Here is a 22945-nt window from a genome sequence, read left to right on the forward strand (position 1 = left end):
GCCGAAATCTTTTCATGAAAATTTTCAACTTTTTTGAATCTGAAATCTTTTCATGAAAATTTTCAACTTTTTTGAAGCCTAAATCTATTCATGAAAATTTTTAACTTTTTTGAAGCTGAAATCTTTTCATGAAAATTTTCAACTTTTTTGAAGCCGAAATCTTTTCATGAAAATGTTCAACTTTTTTGAAGCAGAAATAGTTCATGAAAATTTTCAACTTTTTTGAAGCAGAAATCTTTTCATGTAAATTTTCAACTTTTTTGAAGCAGAAATAGTTCATGAAAATTTTCAACTTTTTTGAAGCCAAAATCTTTTCATGAAAATTTTCAACTTTTTTGAAGCCGAAATCTTTTCATGAAAACTTTCAACTTTTTTGAAGCAGAAATAGTTCATGAAAATTTTCAACTTTTTTGAAGCCGAAATCTTTTCATGAAAATGTTCAACTTTTTTGAAGCAGAAATAGTTCATGAAAATTTTCAACTTTTTTGAAGCAGAAATAGTTCATGAAAATTTTCAACTTTTTTGAAGCAGAAATCTTTTCATGAAAATGTTCAACTTTTTTGAAGCAGAAATAGTTCATGAAAATTTTCAACTTTTTTGAAGCCAAAATCTTTTCATGAAAATTTTCAACTTTTTTGACGCCGAAATCTTTTCATGAAAATTTTCAACTTTTTTGAAGCCGAAATACTTCATGAAAATCTTTGACTTTTTTGAAGCCGAAATCTTTTCATGAAAATGTTCAACTTTTTTGAAGCAGAAATAGTTCATGAAAATTTTCAACTTTTTTGAAGCCGAAATCTTTTCATGAAAACTTTCAACTTTTTTAAAGCAGAAATAGTTCATGAAAATTTTCAACTTTTTTGAAGCCGAAATCTTTTCATGAAAATGTTCAACTTTTTTGAAGCAGAAATAGTTCATGAAAATTTTCAACTTTTTTGAAGCCGAAATCTTTTCATGAAAACTTTCAACTTTTTTGAAGCAGAAATAGTTCATGAAAATTTTCAACTTTTTTGAAGCAGAAATAGTTCATGAAAATTTTCAACTTTTTTGAAGCAGAAATCTTTTCATGAAAATGTTCAACTTTTTTGAAGCAGAAATAGTTCATGAAAATTTTCAACTTTTTTGAAGCCAAAATCTTTTCATGAAAATTTTCAACTTTCTAGAAGCCTAAATCTTTTCATGAAAATTTTCAACTTTTTTGAAGCCGAAATCTTTTCATGAAAATTTTTCAACTTTTTTGAAGCAGAAATAGTTCATGAAAATTTTCAACTTTTTTGAAGCCAAAATCTTTTCATGAAAATTTTCAACTTTTTTGAAGCCGAAATCTTTTCATGAAAATTTTTCAACTTTTTTGAAGCAGAAATAGTTCATGAAAATTTTCAACTTTTTTGAAGCCGAAATCTTTTCATGAAAATTTTCAACTTTTTTGAAGCCAAAATCTTTTCATGAAAATTTTCAACTTTTTTCAAGCAGAAATAGTTCATGAAAATTTTCAACTTTTTTGAAGCCGAAATCTTTTCATGAAAATTTTTCAACTTTTTTGAAGCAGAAATAGTTCATGAAAATTTTCAACTTTTTTGAAGCCGAAATCTTTTCATGAAAATTTTCAACTTTTTTGAAGCCAAAATCTTTTCATGAAAATTTTCAACTTTTTTCAAGCAGAAATAGTTCATGAAAATTTTCAACTTTTTTGAAGCCGAAATCTTTTCATGAAAAATTTCAACTTTTTTGAAGCAGAAATCTTTTCATGAAAATTTTCAACTTTTTTGAAGCCGAAATCTTTTCATGAAAATTTTCAACTTTTTTGACGCCGAAATCTTTTCATGAAAATTTTCAACTTTTTTGACGCCGAAATCTTTTCATGAAAATCTTGCACTTTTTTGAAGCCGAAATACTTCATGAAAATTTTCAACTTTTTTGAAGCAGAAATAGTTCATGAAAATTTTCAACTTTTTTGAAGCAGAAATAGTTCATGAAAATTTTCAACTTTTTTGAAGCCGAAATCTTTTCATGAAAATTTTCAACTTTTTTGAAGCCGAAATCTTTTCATGAAAATTTTCAACTTTTTTGAATCTGAAATCTTTTCATGAAAATTTTCAACATTTTTGAAGCCTAAATCTATTCATGAAAATTTTTAACTTTTTTGAAGCTGAAATCTTTTCATGAAAATTTTCAACTTTTTTGAAACCGAAATCTTTTCATGAAAATGTTCAACTTTTTTGAAGCAGAAATAGTTCATGAAAATTTTCAACTTTTTTGAAGCCGAAATCTTTTCATGTAAATTTTCAACTTTTTTGGAGCCGAAATCTTTTCATGAAAATTTTCAACTTTTTTGAAGCAGAAATAGTTCATGAAAATTTTCAACTTTTTTGAAGCCAAAATCTTTTCATGAAAATGTTCAACTTTTTTGAAGCAGAAATAGTTCATGAAAATGTTCAACTTTTTTGAAGCCAAAATCTTTTCATGAAAATCTTCGACTTTTTTGAAGCCGAAATCTTTTCATGAAAATGTTCAACTTTATTGAAGCAGAAATCTTTTCATGAAAATTTTCAACTTTTTTGAAGCAGAAAAAGTTCATAAAAATTTTCAACTTTTTTGAAGCCGAAATCTTTTCATGAAAATTTTCAACTTTTTTGAAGCCGAAATCTTTTCATGAAAATGTTAAACTTTTTTGAAGCAGAAATAGTTCATGAAAATTTTGAACTTTTTTGAAGCCTAAATCTTTTCATGAAAATTTTCAACTTTTTTGAAGCCGAAATCTTTTCATGAAATTTTTCAACTTTTTTGAAGCAGAAATCTTTTCATGAAAATCTTAGACTTTTTTGAAGTCGAAATCTTTTCATGTAAATTTTCAACTTTTTTGAAGTCGAAATCTTTTCATGTAAATTTTCAACTTTTTTGAAGCAGAAATCTTTTCATGAAAATGTTCAACTTTTTTGAAGCCGAAATCTTTTCATGAAAATGTTCAACTTTTTTGAAGCCGAAATCTTTTCATGAAAATGTCACATTTTTTTGAAGCCGAAATACTTCATGAAAATTTTCAACTTTTTTGGAGCCGAAATACTTCATGAAAATGTTCAACTATTTTGAAGCAGAAAAACTTCATGAAAGTTTTCAACTTTTTTGAAGCCGAAATACTTCATGAAAATCTTCAAATCTTTTGAAGCCGAAATATTTTGATGAAAATTTTCAACTTTTTTGATGCCGAAATATTTTCATGAAAATGTTCAACTTTTTTGAAGTAGAAATAGTTCATAAAAATCTTCAACTTTTTTGAAGCCGAAATCTTTTCATGAAAATTTTCAACTTTTTTGAAGCAGAAATCTTTTCATGAAAATTTTCAACTTTTTTGAAGCCGAAATCTTTTCATGAAAATTTTCAACTTTTTTGATGCCGAAACATTTTCATGAAAATGTTCAACTTTTTTGAAGCAGAAATCTTTTCATGAAAATGTTCAACTTTTTTGAAGCAGAAATAGTTCATGAAAATTTTGAACTTTTTTGAAGCCTAAATCTTTTCATGAAAATTTTCAACTTTTTTGAAGCCGAAATCTTTTCATGAAATTTTTCAACTTTTTTGAAGCAGAAATCTTTTCATGAAAATCTTAGACTTTTTTGAAGCCAAAATACTTCATGAAAATTTTCGACTTTTTTGAAGCAGAAATAGTTCATGAAAATTTTGAACTTCTTTGAAGCAGAAATCTTTTCATGAAAATTTTCAACTTTTTTGAAGCCAAAAGGCTTCATGAAAATCTTGGACTTTTTTGAAGCCGAAATACTTCATGAAAATCTTCAAATCTTTTAAAGCCGAAACCTTTTCATGTAAATTTTCAAGTTTTTTGAAGCCTAAAGACTTCATGAAAATATTCAACTTTTTTGAAGCCGAAATCTTTTCATGAAAATTTTCAACTTTTTCGAAGTAGAAATAGTTCATGAAAATTTTGAAATGTTTTGAAGCCGAAATCTTTTCATAAAAACTTTCAACTTTTTTGAAGCAGAAATCTTTTCATGAAAATCTTCGACTTTTTTAAAGCCAAAAAACTTCATGAAAGTTTTCAACTTTTTTGAAGCCGAAATACTTCATGAAAATCTTCAAATCTTTTGAAGCCGAAATACTTCATGAAAATTTTCAACTTTTTTGAAGCCTAAATATTTTCATGAAAATTTTCAACTTTTTTGAAGCCGAAATCTTTTCATGAAAATGTTCAACTTTTTTGAAGCCTAAATCTTTTCATGAAAATTTTCAACTTTTTTGAAGCAAAAATCTTTTCATGAAAACTTTCAACTTTTTTGAAGCAGAAATCTTTTCATGAAAATGTTCAACTTTTTTGACGCCGAAATACTTCATGAAAATCTTCAAATCTTTTGAAGCCGAAATACTTCATGAAAATTTTCAACTTTTTTGAAGCAGAAATAGTTCATGAAAATTTTGAACTTTTTTGAAGCAGAAATCTTTTCATGAAAATTTTCAACTTTTTTGAAGCCGAAATCTTTTCATGAAATTTTTCAACTTTTTTGAAGCAGAAATCTTTTCATGAAAATCTTAGACTTTTTTGAAGCCAAAATACTTCATGAAAATTTTCAACTTTTTTGAAGCCGAAATCTTTTCATGAAAATTTTCAACTTTTTTGATGCCGAAATATTTTCATGAAAATTTTCAACTTTTTTGAAGCCGAAATCTTTTCATGAAAATCTTCGACTTTTTTGAAGCCGAAATACTTAATGAAAATTTTCATCTTTTTTGAAGCCTAAATCTTTTCATGAAAATTTTCAACTTTTTTGAAGCCGAAATCTTTTCATGAAAATTTTCAACTTTTTTGAAAAAGAAATAGTTCATGAAAATTTTCAACTTTTTTGAAGCTGAAATCTTTTCATGTAAATTTTCAACTTTTTTGAAGCCGAAATCTTTTCATGAAAAATTTCAACTTTTTTGAAGCAGAAATCTTTTCATGAAAATTTTCAACTTTTTTGACGCCGAAATCTTTTCATGAAAATCTTGGACTTTTTTGAAGCCGAAATACTTCATGAAAATCTTCAAATCTTTTAAAGCCGAAATCTTTTCATGTAAATTTTCAAGTTTTTTGAAGCCTAAAGACTTCATGAAAATCTTCAACTTTTTTGAAGCCGAAATCTTTTCATGAAAATATTCAACTTTTTCGAAGTAGAAATAGTTCATGAAAATTTTGAAATGTTTTGAAGCCGAAATCTTTTCATGAAAACTTTCAACTTTTTTGAAGCCTAAATCTTTTCATGAAAAGGTTCAACTTTTTTGAAGCAAAAATCTTTTCATGAAAACTTTCAACTTTTTTGAAGCAGAAATCTTTTCATGAAAATTTTCAACTTTTTTGAAGCCTAAATCTTTTCATGAAAATTTTCAACTTTTTTGAAGTAGAAATAGTTCATAAAAATCTTCAACTTTTTTGAAGCCGAAATCTTTTCATGAAAATTTTCAACTTTTTTGAAGCCGAAATCTTTTCATGAAAATTTTCAACTTTTTTGAAGCAGAAATAGTTCATGAAAATTTTGAACTTTTTTGAAGCCGAAATCTTTTCATGAAAATTTTCAAATTTTTTGAAGCAGAAATCTTTTCATGAAAATCTTCGACTTTTTTAAAGCCGAAAAACTTCATGAAAGTTTTCAACTTTTTTGATGCCGAAATACTTCATGAAAATCTTCAAATCTTTTGAAGCCGAAATACTTCATGAAAATTTTCAACTTTTTTGAAGCAGAAATAGTTCATGAAAATTTTGAACTTTTTTGAAGCAGAAATCTTTTCATGAAAATTTTCAACTTTTTTGAAGCAGAAATAGTTCATGAACATTTTCAACTTTTTTGAAGCAGAAATAGTTCATGAAAATTTTCAACTTTTTTGAAGCAGAAATAGTTCATGAAAATTTTCAACTTTTTTGAAGCAGAAATCTTTTCATGAAAATTTTCAACTTTTTTGAAGCAGAAATAGTTCATGAAAATTTTCAACTTTTTGGAAGCAGAAATAGTTCATGAAAATTTTCAACTTTTTTGAAAAAGAAATAGTTCATGAAAATTTTCAACTTTTTTGAAGCCGAAATATTTTCATGAAAATTTTCAACTTTTTTGAAGCCGAAATAGTTCATGAAAATTTTCAACTTTTTTGAAGCAGAAATCTTTTCATGAAAATTTTCAACTTTTTTGAAGCAGAAATAGTTCATGAAAATTTTGAACTTTTTTGAAGCCGAAATCTTTTCATGAAAATTTTCAAATTTTTTGAAGCAGAAATCTTTTCATGAAAATCTTCAACTTTTTTAAAGCCGAAAAACTTCATGAAAGTTTTCAACTTTTTTGAAGCCGAAATACTTCATGAAAATCTTCAAATCATTTGAAGCCGAAACAGTTCATGAAAATTTTCAACTTTTTTGAAGCCTAAATATTTTCATGAAAATTTTAAACTTTTTTGAAGCCTAAATATTTTCATGAAAATGTTCAACTTTTTTTGAGCCGAAAAACTTCATGAAAGTTTTCAACTTTTTTGAAGCCGAAATACTTTATGAAAATCTTCAAATCTTTTGAAGCCGAAATCTTTTCATGAAAATTTTCAACTTTTTTGAAGCCGAAATCTTTTCATGAAAATTTTCAACTTTTTTGAAGCAGAAATAGTTCATGAAAATTTTCAACTTTTTTGAAGCCGAAATCTTTTCATGAAAATTTTCAACTTTTTTGAAAAAGAAATAGTTCATGAAAATTTTCAACTTTTTTGAAAAAGAAATAGTTCATGAAAATTTTCAACTTTTTTGAAGCCGAAATATTTTCATGAAAATTTTCAACTTTTTTGAAGCCGAAATATTTTCATGAAAATTTTCAACTTTTTTGAAGTAGAAATCTTTTCATGAAAATTTTCAACTTTTTTGAAGCAGAAATCTTTTCATGAAAATCTTCGACTTTTTTGAAGCCGAAATACTTCATGTAAATCTTCGACTTTTTTAGAGCAGAAATCTTTTCATGAAAATCTTCGACTTTTTTGAAGCCGAAAAACTTCATGAAAGTTTTCAACTTTTTTGCATCCGAAATACTTCATGAAAATCTTCAACTTTTTTGAAGCAGAAATCTTTTCATGAAAATTTTCAACTTTTTTGAAGCAGAAATCTTTTCATGAAAATCTTCAAATTTTTTGAAGCAGAAATCTTTTCATGAAAATGTTCAACTTTTTTAAAGCCGAAAAACTTCATGAAAGTTTTCAACTTTTTTGAAGCCGAAATACTTCATGAAAATCTTCAAATCTTTTGAAGCCGAAATAGTTCATGAAAATTTTCAACTTTTTTGAAGCCTAAATATTTTCATGAAAATTTTAAACTTTTTTGAAACCTAAATATTTTCATGAAAATTTTCAACTTTTTTGGAGCCGAAAAACTTCATGAAAGTTTTCAACTTTTTTGAAGCCGAAATACTTTATGAAAATATTCAAATCTTTTGAAGCCGAAATCTTTTCATGAAAATCTTTGACTTTTTTAAAGCCGAAAAACTTCATGAAAGTTTTCAACTTTTTTGAAGCCAAAATACTTCATGAAAATTTTGAACTTTTTTGAATCCTAAATCTTTTCATGAAAATTTTCAACTTTTTTGAAGCAGAAATAGTACATGAAAATGTTGAACTTTTTTGTAGCCGAAATCTTTTCATGAAAATTTTCAACTTTTTTGAAGCCGAAATCTTTTCATGAAAATTTTCAACTTTTTTGAAGCAGAAATCTTTTCATGTAAATCTTCGACTTTTTTAGAGTCGAAATCTTTTCATGTAAATTTTCAACTTTTTTGAAGCCAAAATACTTCATGAAAATCTTCAAATCTTTTGAAGCCGAAACCTTATTATGTAAATTTTCAACTTTTTTGAAGCCTAAAGACTTCATGAAAATTTTCAACTTTTTTGAAGCCTAAATCTTTTCATGAAAATGTTAGCCTTTTTTGAAGCAAAAATCTTTTCATGAAAATTTTCATCTTTTTTGAAGCAGAAATCTTTTCATGAAATTTTTCAACTTTTTTGAAGCAGAAATAGTTCATGAAAATTTTCAACTTTTTTGAAGCAGAAATATTTTCATGAAAATTTTCAACTTTTTTGAAGCCGAAATAGTTCATGAAAATTTTCAACTTTTTTGAAGCAGAAATCTTTTCATGAAAATTTTCAACTTTTTTGAAGCAGAAATAGTTCATGAAAATGTTGAACTTTTTTGTAGCCGAAATCTTTTCATGAAAATTTTCAACTTTTTTGAAGCCGAAATCTTTTCATGAAAATTTTCAACTTTTTTGAAGCAGGAATAGTTCATGAAAATTTTAAACTTTTTTGAAGCCTAGATCTTTTCATGAAAATGTTCAACTTTTTTGAAGCAGAAATCTTTTTATGAAAATGTTGAACTTTTCTGTAGCCGAAATCTTTTCATGAAAATCTTCAAATCTTTTGAAGCCGAAACCTTTTCATGTAAATTTTCAACTTTTTTGAAGCCTAAAGACTTCATGAAAATTTTCAACTTTTTTGAAGCCTAAATCTTTTCATGAAAATGTTAGCCTTTTTTGAAGCAGAAATCTTTTCATGTAAATCTTCGACTTTTTTAGAGTCGAAATCTTTTCATGTAAATTTTCAACTTTTTTGAAGCCAAAATACTTCATGAAAATCTTCAAATCTTTTGAAGCCGAAACCTTTTCATGTAAATTTTCAACTTTTTTGAAGCCTAAAGACTTCATGAAAATTTTCAACTTTTTTGAAGCCTAAATCTTTTCATGAAAATGTTAGCCTTATGTGAAGCCTAAATCTTTTCATGAAAATTTTCTACTTTTTTGAAGCAGAAATCTTTTCATGAAAATTTTCAACTTTTTTGAAGCAGAAATAGTTCATGAAAATGTTGAATTTTTTTTTAGCCGAAATCTTTTCATGAAAATTTTCAACTTTTTTGAAGCAGAAATAGTTCATGAAAATTTTGAACTTTTTGAAGCCGAAATCTTTTCATGAAAATGTTCAACTTTTTTGAAGCAGAAATCTTTTCATGAAAATTTTCAACTTTTTTGAAGCAGAAATTTTTTCATGAAAATTTTCAACTTTTTTGAAGCAGAAATAGTTCATGAAAATTTTCAACTTTTTTGAAGCCGAAATCTTTTCATGAAAATGTTCAACTTTTTTGAAGCAGAAATCTTTTCATGAAAATTTTCAACTTTTTTGAAGCAGAAATTTTTTCATGAAAATTTTCAACTTTTTTGAAGCAGAAATAGTTCATGAAAATTTTGAACTTTTTTGAAGCCAAAATCTTTTCATGTAAATTATCAACTTTCTTGAATCTGAAAGACTTCATGAAAATCTTCGACTTTTATGAAGCCGAAATAATTCATGAAAATTTTCAACTTTTTTGAAGCCTAAATCTTTTCATGAAAATGATGAACTTTTTTGAAGCCGAAATCTTTTCATGAAAATTTTCAACTTTTTTGAAGCAGAAATACTTCATGTAAATTATCAAATTTTTTGAGGCTGAAAGACTTCATGAAAATCTTCGACTTTTTTGAAGCCGAAATACTTCATGAAAATTTTCAACTTTTTTGAAGCCTATATCTTTTCATGAAAATGTTCAACTTTTTTGAAGCTGAAATCTTTTCATGAAAATTTTCAACTTTTTTGAAGTTGAAATCTTTTCATGAAAATTTTCAACTTTTTTGAAGCCAAAATACTTCATGAAAATCTTCAAATCTTTTGAAGCCGAAACCTTTTCATGTAAATTTTCAACTTTTTTGAAGCCTAAAGACTTCATGAAAATTTTCAACTTTTTTGAAGCCTAAATCTTTTCATGAAAATGTTAGACTTTTTTGAATCCGAAATACTTCATAAAAATTTTCAACTTTTTTGAAGCTGAAATCTTTTCACGAGAATTTTCAACTTTTTTGAAGCTGAAATCTTTTCATGAATATTTTCGACTTTTTTGAAGCTTAAATCTTTTCATGAAAATTTTCAACTTTTTGAAGCAGAAATCTTTTCATGAAAATTTTCAACTTTTTTGAAGCCAAAATCTTTTCATGAAAATGTTCAACTTTTTTGAAGCAGAAATAGTTCATGAAAATGTTTAACTTTATTGAAGCAGAAATAGTTCATGAAAATTTTCAACTTAATTGAAGCAGAAATAGTTCATGAAAATGTTCAACTTTTTTGAAGCAGGAATAGTTCATGAAAATGTTCAACTTTTTTGAAGCCGAAATCTTTTCATGAAAATCTTCAAATTTTTTGAAGCCAAAATACTTCATGAAAATCTTCAAATCTTTTGAAGCCGAAATCTTTTCATGAAAATGTTCAACTTTATTGAAGCAGAAATCTTTTCATGAAAATTTTCAACTTTTTTGAAGCAGAAATAGTTCATGAAAATCTTCAACTTTTTTGAAGCCAAAATCTTTTCATGAAAATTTTCAACTTTTTTGAAACAGAAATAGTTCATGAAAATGTTTAACTTTATTGAAGCAGAAATCTTTTCATGAAAATTTTCAACTTTTTTGAAGCAGAAAAAGTTCATAAAAATTTTCAACTTTTTTGAAGCAGAAATAGTTCATGAAAATTTTCAACTTTTTTGAAGCCTAAATCTTTTCATGAAAAATTTCAACTTTTTTGAAGCCGAAATCTTTTCATGAAAACTTTCAACTTTTTTAAAGCAGGAATAGTTCATGAAAACTTTCAACTTTTTTGAAGCCGAAATCTTTTCATGAAAATCTTCAAATTTTTTGAAGCCAAAATACTTCATGAAAATCTTCAAATCTTTTGAAGCCGAAATCTTTTCATGTAAATTTTCAACTTTTTTGGAGCCTAAAGACTTCATAAAAATCTTTGACTTTTTTGAAGCCGAAATACTTCATGAAAATTTTCAACTTTTTTGAAGCAGAAATCTTTTCATGAAAATGTTCAACTTTTTTGAAGCAGAAATAGTTCATGAAAATTTTCAACTTTTTTGAAGCAGAAATCTTTTCATGAAAAATTTTGACTTTTTTGAAGCCGAAATACTTCATGAACATTTTCAACTTTTTTGAAGCCGAAATCTTTTCATGAAAATTTTCGACTTTTTTGAATCCGAAATAGTTCATGAAAATTTTCAACTTTTTTGAAGCAGAAATCTTTTCATGAAAAATTTTGACTTTTTTGAAGCCGAAATACTTCATGAACATTTTCAACTTTTTTGAAGCCGAAATCTTTTCATGTAAATTTTCAACTTTTTTGAAGCCGAAAGACTTCATGAAAATCTTCGAGTTTTTTGAAGCCGAAATACTTCATGAAAATTATCAACTTTTTTGAAGCCTAAATCTTTTCATGAAAATGTTCAACTTTTTTGAAGCAGAAATAGTTCATGAAAATGTTTAACTTTATTGAAGCAGAAATCTTTTCATGAAAATTTTCAACTTTTTTGAAGCAGAAAAAGTTCATAAAAATTTTGAACTTTTTTGAAGCAGAAATCTTTTCATGAAAATTTTCAACTTTTTTGAATCCTAAATCTTTTCATGAAAATTTTCAACTTTTTTGAAGCCTAAATCTTTTCATGAAAATTTTCAACTTTTTTGAAGCCGAAATCTTTTCATGAAAATTTTCAACTTTTTTGAAGCAGAAGTAGTTCATGAAAATTTTCAACTTTTTTGAAGCAGAAATAGTTCATGAAAATTTTCAACTTTTGAAGCCTAAATCTTTTCATGAAAAATTTCAACTTTTTTGAAGCCGAAATCTTTTCATGAAAACTTTCAACTTTTTTAAAGCAGGAATAGTTCATGAAAACTTTCAACTTTTTTGAAGCCGAAATCTTTTCATGAAAATCTTCAAATTTTTTGAAACCAAAATACTTCATGAAAATCTTCAAATCTTTTGAAGCAGAAATCTTTTCATGAAAATGTTCAACTTTTTTGAAGCAGAAATAGTTCATGAAAATTTTCAACTTTTTTGAAGCAGAAATCTTTTCATGAAAATGTTCAACTTTTTTGAAGCAGAAATCTTTTCATGAAAATTTTCAACTTTTTTGAAGCAGAAATCTTTTCATGAAAATGTTCAACTTTTTTGAAGCAGAAATAGTTCATGAAAATTTTCAACTTTTTTGAAGCAGAAATCTTTTCATGAAAAATTTTGACTTTTTTGAAGCCGAAATACTTCATGAACATTTTCAACTTTTTTGAAGCCGAAATCTTTTCATGAAAATTTTCGACTTTTTTGAATCCGAAATAGTTCATGAAAATTTTCAACTTTTTTGAAGCCGAAATCTTTTCATGAAAAATTTTGACTTTTTTGAAGCCGAAATACTTCATGAACATTTTCAACTTTTTTGAAGCCGAAATCTTTTCATGTAAATTTTCAACTTTTTTGAAGCCGAAAGACTTCATGAAAATCTTCGAGTTTTTTGAAGCCGAAATACTTCATGAAAATTATCAACTTTTTTGAAGCCTAAATCTTTTCATGAAAATTTTCAACTTTTTTGAAGCAGAAATCTTTTCATGAAAATTTTCCACTTGTTTGAAGCCTAAATCTTTTCATGAAAATGTTCAATTTTATTGAAGCAGAAATCTTTTCATGAAAATTTTCAAATTTTTTGAAGCAGAAATAGTTCATGAAAATTTTGAACTTTTTTGAAGCCGAAATCTTTTCATGAAAATCTTCGACTTTTTTGAAGCAGAAATCTTTTCATGAAAATCTTCGACTTTTTTGAAGCAGAAATAGTTCATGAAAATTTTCAACTTTTTTGAAGCCTAAATCTTTTCATGAAAATTTTCAACTTTTTTGAAGCCTAAATCTTTTCATGAAAATCTTCGACTTTTTTGAAGCCGAAATACTTCATGAAAATTTTCAACTTTTTTGAAGCAGAAATAGTTCATGAAAATTTTCAACTTTTTTGAAGCCTAAATCTTTTCATGAAAATTTTCAACTTTTTTGAAGTCTAAATCTTTTCATGAAAATTTTCAACTTTTTTGGAGCTGAAATCTTTTCATGAAAATGTTCAACTTTTTTGAAGCAGAAATCTTTTCATGAAAATTTTCAACTTTTTTGAAGCCGAAATCTTTTCATGAATATTTTCAACTTTTTTGAAGCCGAAATCTTTTCATGAAAATGTTCAACTTTTTTGAAGCAGAAATCTTTTCATGAAAATTTTCAACTTTTTTGAAGCTGAAATCTTTTCATGAAAATTTTCAACTTTTTTGAAGCAGAAATCTTTTCATGAAAATTTTCAACTTTTTTGAAGCCGAAATCTTTTCATGAAAATTTAAAACTTTTTTGAAGCAGAAATAGTTCATGAAAATTTTGAACTTTTTGAAGCCGAAATCTTTTCATGAAAATGTTCAACTTTTTTAAAGCTGAAATAGTTCATGAAAATTTTGAACTTTTTTGAAGCCGAAATCTTTTCATGAAAATCTTCGACTTTTTTGAAGCAGAAATCTTTTCATGAAAATTTTCAACTTTTTTGAAGCCGAAATACTTCATGAAAATCTTCAAATCTTTTAAAGCCGAAATCTTTTCATGTAAATTTTCAACTTTTTTGAAGCCTAAAGACTTCATGAAAATCTTCGACTTTTTTGAAGCCGAAATAGTTCATGAAAATTTTCAACTTTTTTGAAGCTGAAATCTTTTCATGAAAATTTTCAACTTTTTCGAAGTAGAAATAGTTCATGTAAATTTTGAACTGTTTTGAAGCCGAAATCTTTTCATGAAAATTTTCAACTTTTTTGAAGCCGAAATCTTTTCATGAAAATTTTCAAATTTTTTTCAAGCAGAAAAACTTCATGAAAGATTTCAACATTTTTGAAGCCGAAATACTTCATGAAAATTTTCAAATCTTTTGAAGCCGAAATCTTTTCATGAAAATGTTCAACTTTTTTGAAGCAGAAATCTTTTCATGAAAATTTTCAACTTTTTTGAAGCTGAAATCTTTTCATGTAAATTTTCAACTTTTTTGAAGCCGAAAGACTTCATGAAAATCTTCGAGTTTTTTGAAGCCGAAATACTTCATGAAAATTATCAACTTTTTTGAAGCCTAAATCTTTTCATGAAAATTTTCAACTTTTTTGAAGCAGAAATCTTTTCATGAAAATTTTCCACTTGTTTGAAGCCTAAATCTTTTCATGAAAATGTTCAATTTTATTGAAGCAGAAATCTTTTCATGAAAATTTTCAATTTTTTTGAAGCCTAAATCTTTTCATGAAAATTTTCAACTTTTTTGAAGTCTAAATCTTTTCATGAAAATTTTCAACTTTTTTGGAGCTGAAATCTTTTCATGAAAATGTTCAACTTTTTTGAAGCAGAAATCTTTTCATGAAAATTTTCAACTTTTTTGAAGCCGAAATCTTTTCATGAATATTTTCAACTTTTTTGAAGCCGAAATCTTTTCATGAAAATGTTCAACTTTTTTGAAGCAGAAATCTTTTCATGAAAATTTTCAACTTTTTTGAAGCTGAAATCTTTTCATGAAAATTTTCAACTTTTTTGAAGCAGAAATCTTTTCATGAAAATTTTCAACTTTTTTGAAGCCGAAATCTTTTCATGAAAATTTAAAACTTTTTTGAAGCAGAAATAGTTCATGAAAATTTTGAACTTTTTGAAGCCGAAATCTTTTCATGAAAATGTTCAACTTTTTTAAAGCTGAAATAGTTCATGAAAATTTTGAACTTTTTTGAAGCCGAAATCTTTTCATGAAAATCTTCGACTTTTTTGAAGCAGAAATCTTTTCATGAAAATTTTCAACTTTTTTGAAGCCGAAATACTTCATGAAAATCTTCAAATCTTTTAAAGCCGAAATCTTTTCATGTAAATTTTCAACTTTTTTGAAGCCTAAAGACTTCATGAAAATCTTCGACTTTTTTGAAGCCGAAATAGTTCATGAAAATTTTCAACTTTTTTGAAGCTGAAATCTTTTCATGAAAATTTTCAACTTTTTCGAAGTAGAAATAGTTCATGTAAATTTTGAACTGTTTTGAAGCCGAAATCTTTTCATGAAAATTTTCAACTTTTTTGAAGCCGAAATCTTTTCATGAAAATTTTCAAATTTTTTTCAAGCAGAAAAACTTCATGAAAGATTTCAACATTTTTGAAGCCGAAATACTTCATGAAAATTTTCAAATCTTTTGAAGCCGAAATCTTTTCATGAAAATGTTCAACTTTTTTGAAGCAGAAATCTTTTCATGAAAATTTTCAACTTTTTTGAAGCTGAAATCTTTTCATGTAAATTTTCAACTTTTTTGAAGCCGAAAGACTTCATGAAAATCTTCGAGTTTTTTGAAGCCGAAATACTTCATGAAAATTATCAACTTTTTTGAAGCCTAAATCTTTTCATGAAAATTTTCAACTTTTTTGAAGCAGAAATCTTTTCATGAAAATTTTCCACTTGTTTGAAGCCTAAATCTTTTCATGAAAATGTTCAATTTTATTGAAGCAGAAATCTTTTCATGAAAATTTTCAATTTTTTTGAAGCAGAAATAGTTCATGAAAATTTTGAACTTTTTTGAAGCCGAAATCTTTTCATGAAAATCTTCGACTTTTTTGAAGCAGAAATCTTTTCATGAAAATCTTCGACTTTTTTGAAGCAGAAATAGTTCATGAAAATTTTCAACTTTTTTGAAGCCTAAATCTTTTCATGAAAATTTTCAACTTTTTTGAAGTCTAAATCTTTTCATGAAAATTTTCAACTTTTTTGGAGCTGAAATCTTTTCATGAAAATGTTCAACTTTTTTGAAGCAGAAATCTTTTCATGAAAATTTTCAACTTTTTTGAAGCTGAAATCTTTTCATGAAAATTTTCAACTTTTTTGAAGCAGAAATCTTTTCATGAAAATTTTCAACTTTTTTGAAGCCGAAATCTTTTCATGAAAATTTAAAACTTTTTTGAAGCAGAAATAGTTCATGAAAATTTTGAACTTTTTGAAGCCGAAATCTTTTCATGAAAATGTTCAACTTTTTTAAAGCTGAAATAGTTCATGAAAATTTTGAACTTTTTTGAAGCCGAAATCTTTTCATGAAAATCTTCGACTTTTTTGAAGCAGAAATCTTTTCATGAAAATTTTCAACTTTTTTGAAGCCGAAATACTTCATGAAAATCTTCAAATCTTTTAAAGCCGAAATCTTTTCATGTAAATTTTCAACTTTTTTGAAGCCTAAAGACTTCATGAAAATCTTCGACTTTTTTGAAGCCGAAATAGTTCATGAAAATTTTCAACTTTTTTGAAGCTGAAATCTTTTCATGAAAATTTTCAACTTTTTCGAAGTAGAAATAGTTCATGTAAATTTTGAACTGTTTTGAAGCCGAAATCTTTTCATGAAAATTTTCAACTTTTTTGAAGCCGAAATCTTTTCATGAAAATTTTCAAATTTTTTTCAAGCAGAAAAACTTCATGAAAGTTTTCAACATTTTTGAAGCCGAAATACTTCATGAAAATTTTCAAATCTTTTGAAGCCGAAATCTTTTCATGAAAATGTTCAACTTTTTTGAAGCAGAAATCTTTTCATGAAAATTTTCAACTTTTTTGAAGCTGAAATCTTTTCATGTAAATTTTCAACTTTTTTGAAGCCGAAAGACTTCATGAAAATCTTCGAGTTTTTTGAAGCCGAAATACTTCATGAAAATGTTCAACTTTTTTGAAGCAGAAATCTTTTCATGAAAATTTTCAACTTTTTTGAAGCCGAAATCTTTTCATGAAAATTTAAAACTTTTTTGAAGCAGAAATAGTTCATGAAAATTTTGAACTTTTTGAAGCCGAAATCTTTTCATGAAAATGTTCAACTTTTTTAAAGCTGAAATAGTTCATGAAAATTTTGAACTTTTTTGAAGCCGAAATCTTTTCATGAAAATCTTCGACTTTTTTGAAGCAGAAATCTTTTCATGAAAATTTTCAACTTTTTTGAAGCCGAGATACTTCATGAAAATCTTCAAATCTTTTAAAGCCGAAATCTTTTCATGTAAATTTTCAACTTTTTTGAAGCCTAAAGACTTCATGAAAATTTTCGACTTTTTTGAAGCAGAAATAGTTCATGAAAATTTTCAACTTTTTTGAAGCTGAAATCTTTTCATGAAAATTTTCAACTTTTTCGAAGCCGAAATCTTTTCATGAAAATCTTCGACTTTTTTGAAGCAGAAATCTTTTCATGAAAATTTTCAACTTTTTTGAAGCCGAAATACTTCATGAAAATCTTCAAATCTTTTAAAGCCGAAATCTTTTCATGTAAATTTTCAACTTTTTTGAAGCCTAAAGACTTCATGAAAATCGTTGACTTTTTTGAAGCCGAAAAACTTCATGAAAATTTTCAACTTTTTTGAAGCTGAAATCTTTTCATGAAAATTTTCAACTTTTTCGAAGTAGAAATAGTTCATGAAAATTTTGAACTGTTTTGAAGCCGAAATCTTTTCATGAAAATTTTCAACTTTTTTGGAGCCGAAATCTTTTCATGAAAATTTTCAAATTTTTTTCAAGCAGAAAAACTTCATGAAAGTTTTCAACATTTTTGAAGCCGAAATACTTCATGAAAATTTTCAAATCTTTTGAAGCCGAAATCTTTTCATGAAAATGTTCAACTTTATTGAAGCAGAAATCTTTTCATGAAAATTTTCAACTTTTTTGAAGCAGAAATCTTTTCATGAAAATGTTCAACTTTATTGAAGCAGAAATCTTTTCATGAAAATTTTCAACTTTTTTGAAGCCGAAATCTTTTCATGAAAATTTTCAACTTTTTTGAAGCCGAAATCTTTTCATGAAAACTTTCAACTTTTTTAAAGCAGGAATAGTTCATGAAAACTTTCAACTTTTTTGAAGCCGAAATCTTTTCATGAAAATCTTCAAATTTTTTGAAGCCAAAATACTTCATGAAAATCTTCAAATCTTTTGAAGCCGAAATCTTTTCATGTAAATTTTCAACTTTTTTGGAGCCTAAAGACTTCATAAAAATCTTTGACTTTTTTGAAGCAGAAATCTTTTCATGAAAATTTTCAACTTTATTGAAGCAGAAATCTTTTCATGAAAATTTTCAACTTTTTTAAAGCCGAAATACTTCATGAAAATCTTCAAATCTTTTGAAGCAGAAATAGTTCATGAAAATTTTTAACTTTTTTGAAGCCGAAATCTTTTCATGAAAATTTTCAACTTTTTTGAAGCCAAAATATTTTCATGAAAATTTTCAACTTTTTTGGAGCCGAAATCTTTTCATTAAAATTTTAACTTTTTTGAAGCAGAAATAGTTCATGAAAATTTTCAACTTTTTTGAAGCCAAAATCTTTTCATGAAAATCTTCGACTTTTTTGAAGCCGAAATCTTTTCATGAAAATGTTCAACTTTATTGAAGCAGAATTCTTTTCACGAAAATTTTCAACTTTTTTGAAGCCGAAATAGTTCATGAAAATTTTCGACTTTTTTGAAGCCGAAATCTTTTCATGAAAATTTTCAACTTTTTTGAAGCAGAAATAGTTCATGAAAATTTTCAACTTTTTTGAAGCCGAAATCTTTTCATGAAAATTTTCAACTTTTTTGAAGCCGAAATCTTTTCATGAAAATTTTCAACTTTTTTGAAGAAGAAATAGTTCATGAAAATTTTCAACTTTTTTGAAGCCTAAATCTTTTCATGAAAATGTTCAACTTTTTTGAAGCAGAAATCTTTTCATGAACATTTTCAACTTTTTTGAAGCCGAAATCTTTTCATGAAAATGTTCAACTTTTTTGAAGCAGAAATCTTTTCATGAAAATTTTCAACTTTTTTGAAGCCGAAATCTTTTCATGAAAATTTTCAACTTTTTTGAAGCAGAAATCTTTTCATGAAAATTTTCAACTTTTTTGAAGCCGAAATCTTTTCATGAAAATTTTCAACTTTTTTGAAGCCGAAATCTTTTCATGAAAATCTTCGACTTTTTTGAAGCCGAAATACTTCATGAAAATTTTCAACTTTTTTGAAGCAGAAATAGTTCATGAAAATTTTCAACTTTTTCGAAGTAGAAATAGTTCATGAAAATTTTGAACTGTTTTGAAGCCGAAATCTTTTCATGAAAATTTTCAACTTTTTTGGAGCCGAAATCTTTTCATGAAAATTTTCAAATTTTTTTCAAGCAGAAAAACTTCATGAAAGTTTTCAACATTTTTGAAGCCGAAATACTTCATGAAAATTTTCAAATCTTTTGAAGCCGAAATCTTTTCATGAAAATGTTCAACTTTATTGAAGCAGAAATCTTTTCATGAAAATTTTCAACTTTTTTGAAGCAGAAATCTTTTCATGAAAATGTTCAACTTTATTGAAGCAGAAATCTTTTCATGAAAATTTTCAACTTTTTTGAAGCCGAAATCTTTTCATGAAAATTTTCAACTTTTTTGAAGCCGAAATCTTTTCATGAAAACTTTCAACTTTTTTAAAGCAGGAATAGTTCATGAAAACTTTCAACTTTTTTGAAGCCGAAATCTTTTCATGAAAATCTTCAAATTTTTTGAAGCCAAAATACTTCATGAAAATCTTCAAATCTTTTGAAGCCGAAATCTTTTCATGAAAATTTTCAACTTTATTGAAGCAGAAATCTTTTCATGAAAATTTTCAACTTTTTTAAATCCGAAATACTTCATGAAAATCTTCAAATCTTTTGAAGCAGAAATAGTTCATGAAAATTTTTAACTTTTTTGGAGCCGAAATCTTTTCATTAAAATTTTAACTTTTTTGAAGCAGAAATAGTTCATGAAAATTTTCAACTTTTTTGAAGCCAAAATCTTTTCATGAAAATCTTCGACTTTTTTGAAGCCGAAATCTTTTCATGAAAATGTTCAACTTTATTGAAGCAGAATTCTTTTCACGAAAATTTTCGACTTTTTTGAAGCCGAAATAGTTCATGAAAATTTTCGACTTTTTTGAAGCCGAAATCTTTTCATGAAAATTTTCAACTTTTTTGAAGCAGAAATAGTTCATGAAAATTTTCAACTTTTTTGAAGCCGAAATCTTTTCATGAAAATTTTCAACTTTTTTGAAGCCGAAATCTTTTCATGAAAATTTTCAACTTTTTTGAAGAAGAAATAGTTCATGAAAATTTTCAACTTTTTTGAAGCCTAAATCTTTTCATGAAAATGTTCAACTTTTTTGAAGCAGAAATCTTTTCATGAAAATTTTCAACTTTTTTGAAGCCGAAATCTTTTCATGAAAATTTTCAACTTTTTTGAAGCAGAAATCTTTTCATGAAAATTTTCAACTTTTTTGAAGCCGAAATCTTTTCATGAAAATTTTCAACTTTTTTGAAGCCGAAATCTTTTCATGAAAATCTTCGACTTTTTTGAAGCCGAAATACTTCATGAAAATTTTCAACTTTTTTGAAGCAGAAATAGTTCATGAAAATTTTCAACTTTTTTGAAGCCTAAATCTTTTCATGAAAATTTTCAACTTTTTTGAAGCCTAAATCTTTTCATGAAAATTTTCAAATTTTTTGAAGCTGAAATCTTTTCATGAAAATTTTCAACTTTTTTGAAGCAGAAATCTTTTCATGAAAATTTTCAACTTTTTTGAAGCAGAAATCTTTTCATGAAAATTTTCAACTTTTTTGAAGCCGAAAAACTTCCTGAACGTTTTCAAATTTTTTGAAGCCGAAATACTTCATGAAAATCTTCGACTCTTTTGAAGCCTAAATCTTTTCATGAAAATTTTCAACTTTTTGAAGCCGAAATCTTTTCATGAAAATGTTCAACTTTATTGAAGCCGAAATCTTTTCATGAAAATTTAAAACTTTTTTGAAGCAGAAATAGTTCATGAAAATTTTGAACTTTTTTGAAGCCGAAATCTTTTCATGAAAATTTTCAACTTTTTTAAAGCAGAAGTAGTTCATGAAAATTTTGAACTTTTTTGAAGCCGAAATCTTTTCATGAAAATCTTCGACTTTTTTGAAGCAGAAATCTTTTCATGAAAATTTTCAACTTTTTTGAAGCCGAAATTCTTCATGAAAATCTTCAAATCTTTTAAAGCCGAAATCTTTTCATGTAAATTTTCAACTTTTTTGAAGCCTAAAGACTTCATGAAAATCTTTGACTTTTTTGAAGCCGAAATACTTCATGAAAATTTTCAACTTTTTTGAAGCTGAAATCTTTTCATGAAAATTTTCAACTTTTTTGAAGCCGAAATCTTTTCATGAAAATTTTCAACTTTTTTGAAGCCGAAATCTTTTCATGAAAATCTTCGACTTTTTTGAAGCCGAAATACTTCATGAAAATTTTCAACTTTTTTGAAGCAGAAATAGTTCATGAAAATTTTCAACTTTTTTGAAGCCTAAATCTTTTCATGAAAATTTTCAACTTTTTTGAAGCCTAAATCTTTTCATGAAAATTTTCAAATTTTTTGAAGCTGAAATCTTTTCATGAAAATTTTCAACTTTTTTGAAGCAGAAATAGTTCATGAAAATTTTCAACTTTTATGAAGAAGAAATCTTTTCATGAAAATTTTCAACTTTTTTGAAGCCGAAAAACTTCCTGAATGTTTTCAAATTTTTTAAAACCGAAATACTTCATGAAAATCTTCGACTCTTTTGAAGCCTAAATCTTTTCATGAAAATTTTCAACTTTTTGAAGCCGAAATCTTTTCATGAAAATGTTCAACTTTTTTGAAGCCGAAATCTTTTCATGAAAATTTAAAACTTTTTTGATGCAGAAATAGTTCATGAAAATTTTGAACTTTTTTGAAGCCGAAATCTTTTCATGAAAATGTTCAACTTTTTTAAAGCAGAAGTAGTTCATGAAAATTTTGAACTTTTTTGAAGCCGAAATCTTTTCATGAAAATTTTCAACTTTTTTGAAGCCTAAAGACTTCATGAAAATCTTCGACTTTTTTGAAGCCGAAAAACTTCATGAAAATTTTCAACTTTTTTGAAGCTGAAATCTTTTCATGAAAATTTTCAACTTTTTCGAAGTAGAAATAGTTCATGAAAATTTTGAACTGTTTTGAAGCCGAAATCTTTTCATGAAAATTTTCAACTTTTTTGAAGCAGAAATCTTTTCATGAAAATTTTCAACTTTTTTGAAGCCTAAATCTTTTCATGAAAATTTTCAACTTTTTTGAAGCCGAAATCTTTTCATGAAAATTTTCAACTTTTTTGAAGCAGAAATAGTTCATGAAAATTTTCAACTTTTTTGATGCAGAAATTGTTCATGAAAATTTTCAACTTTTTTGATGCAGAAATAGTTCATGAAAATTTTCAACTTTTTTGAAGCCAAAATCTTTTCATGAAAATGTTCAATTTTATTGAAGCAGAAATCTTTTCATGAAAATTTTCAAATTTTTTGAAGCCGACATACTTCATAAAAATGTTCAACTATTTTGAAGCAGAAATAGTTCATGAAAATTTTCAACTTTTTTGAAGCAGAAATCTTTTCATGAAAATCTTCGACTTTTTTAAAGCCGAAAAACTTCATGAAAGTTTTCAACTTTTTTGAAGCCGAAATACTTCATGAAAATCTTCAAATCTTTTGAAGCCGAAATACTTCATGAAAATTTTCAACTTTTTTGAAGCCGAAATCTTTTCATGAAAATTTTCAACTTTTTTGAAGCCAAAATATTTTCATGAAAATTTTCAACTTTTTTGGAGCCGAAATCTTTTCATGAAAATTTTCAACTTTTTTGAAGCAGAAATAGTTCATGAAAATTTTCAACTTTTTTGAAGCCAAAATCTTTTCATGAAAATTTTCAACTTTTTTGAAGCCGAAATCTTTTCATGAAAATGTTCAACTTTATTGAAGCTGAAATCTTTTCATGAAAATTTTCAACTTTTTTGAAGCCTAAATCTTTTCATGAAAATTTTCAACTTTTTTGAAGCCTAAATATTTTCATGAAAATTTTGAACTTTTTTGAAGCTGAAATCTTTTCATGAAAATTTTCAACTTTTTTGAAGCAGAAATCTTTTCATGAAAATGTTCAACTTTTTTGAAGCCGAAAAACTTCATGAAAGTTTTCAACTTTTTTGAAGCCGAAAAACTTCATGAAAATCTTCAAATCTTTTGAAGCCG

The sequence above is a fragment of the Labrus bergylta genome, chromosome 5 (assembly GCF_963930695.1).
Source record: "Labrus bergylta chromosome 5, fLabBer1.1, whole genome shotgun sequence".
Taxonomy (NCBI): domain Eukaryota; kingdom Metazoa; phylum Chordata; class Actinopteri; order Labriformes; family Labridae; genus Labrus; species Labrus bergylta.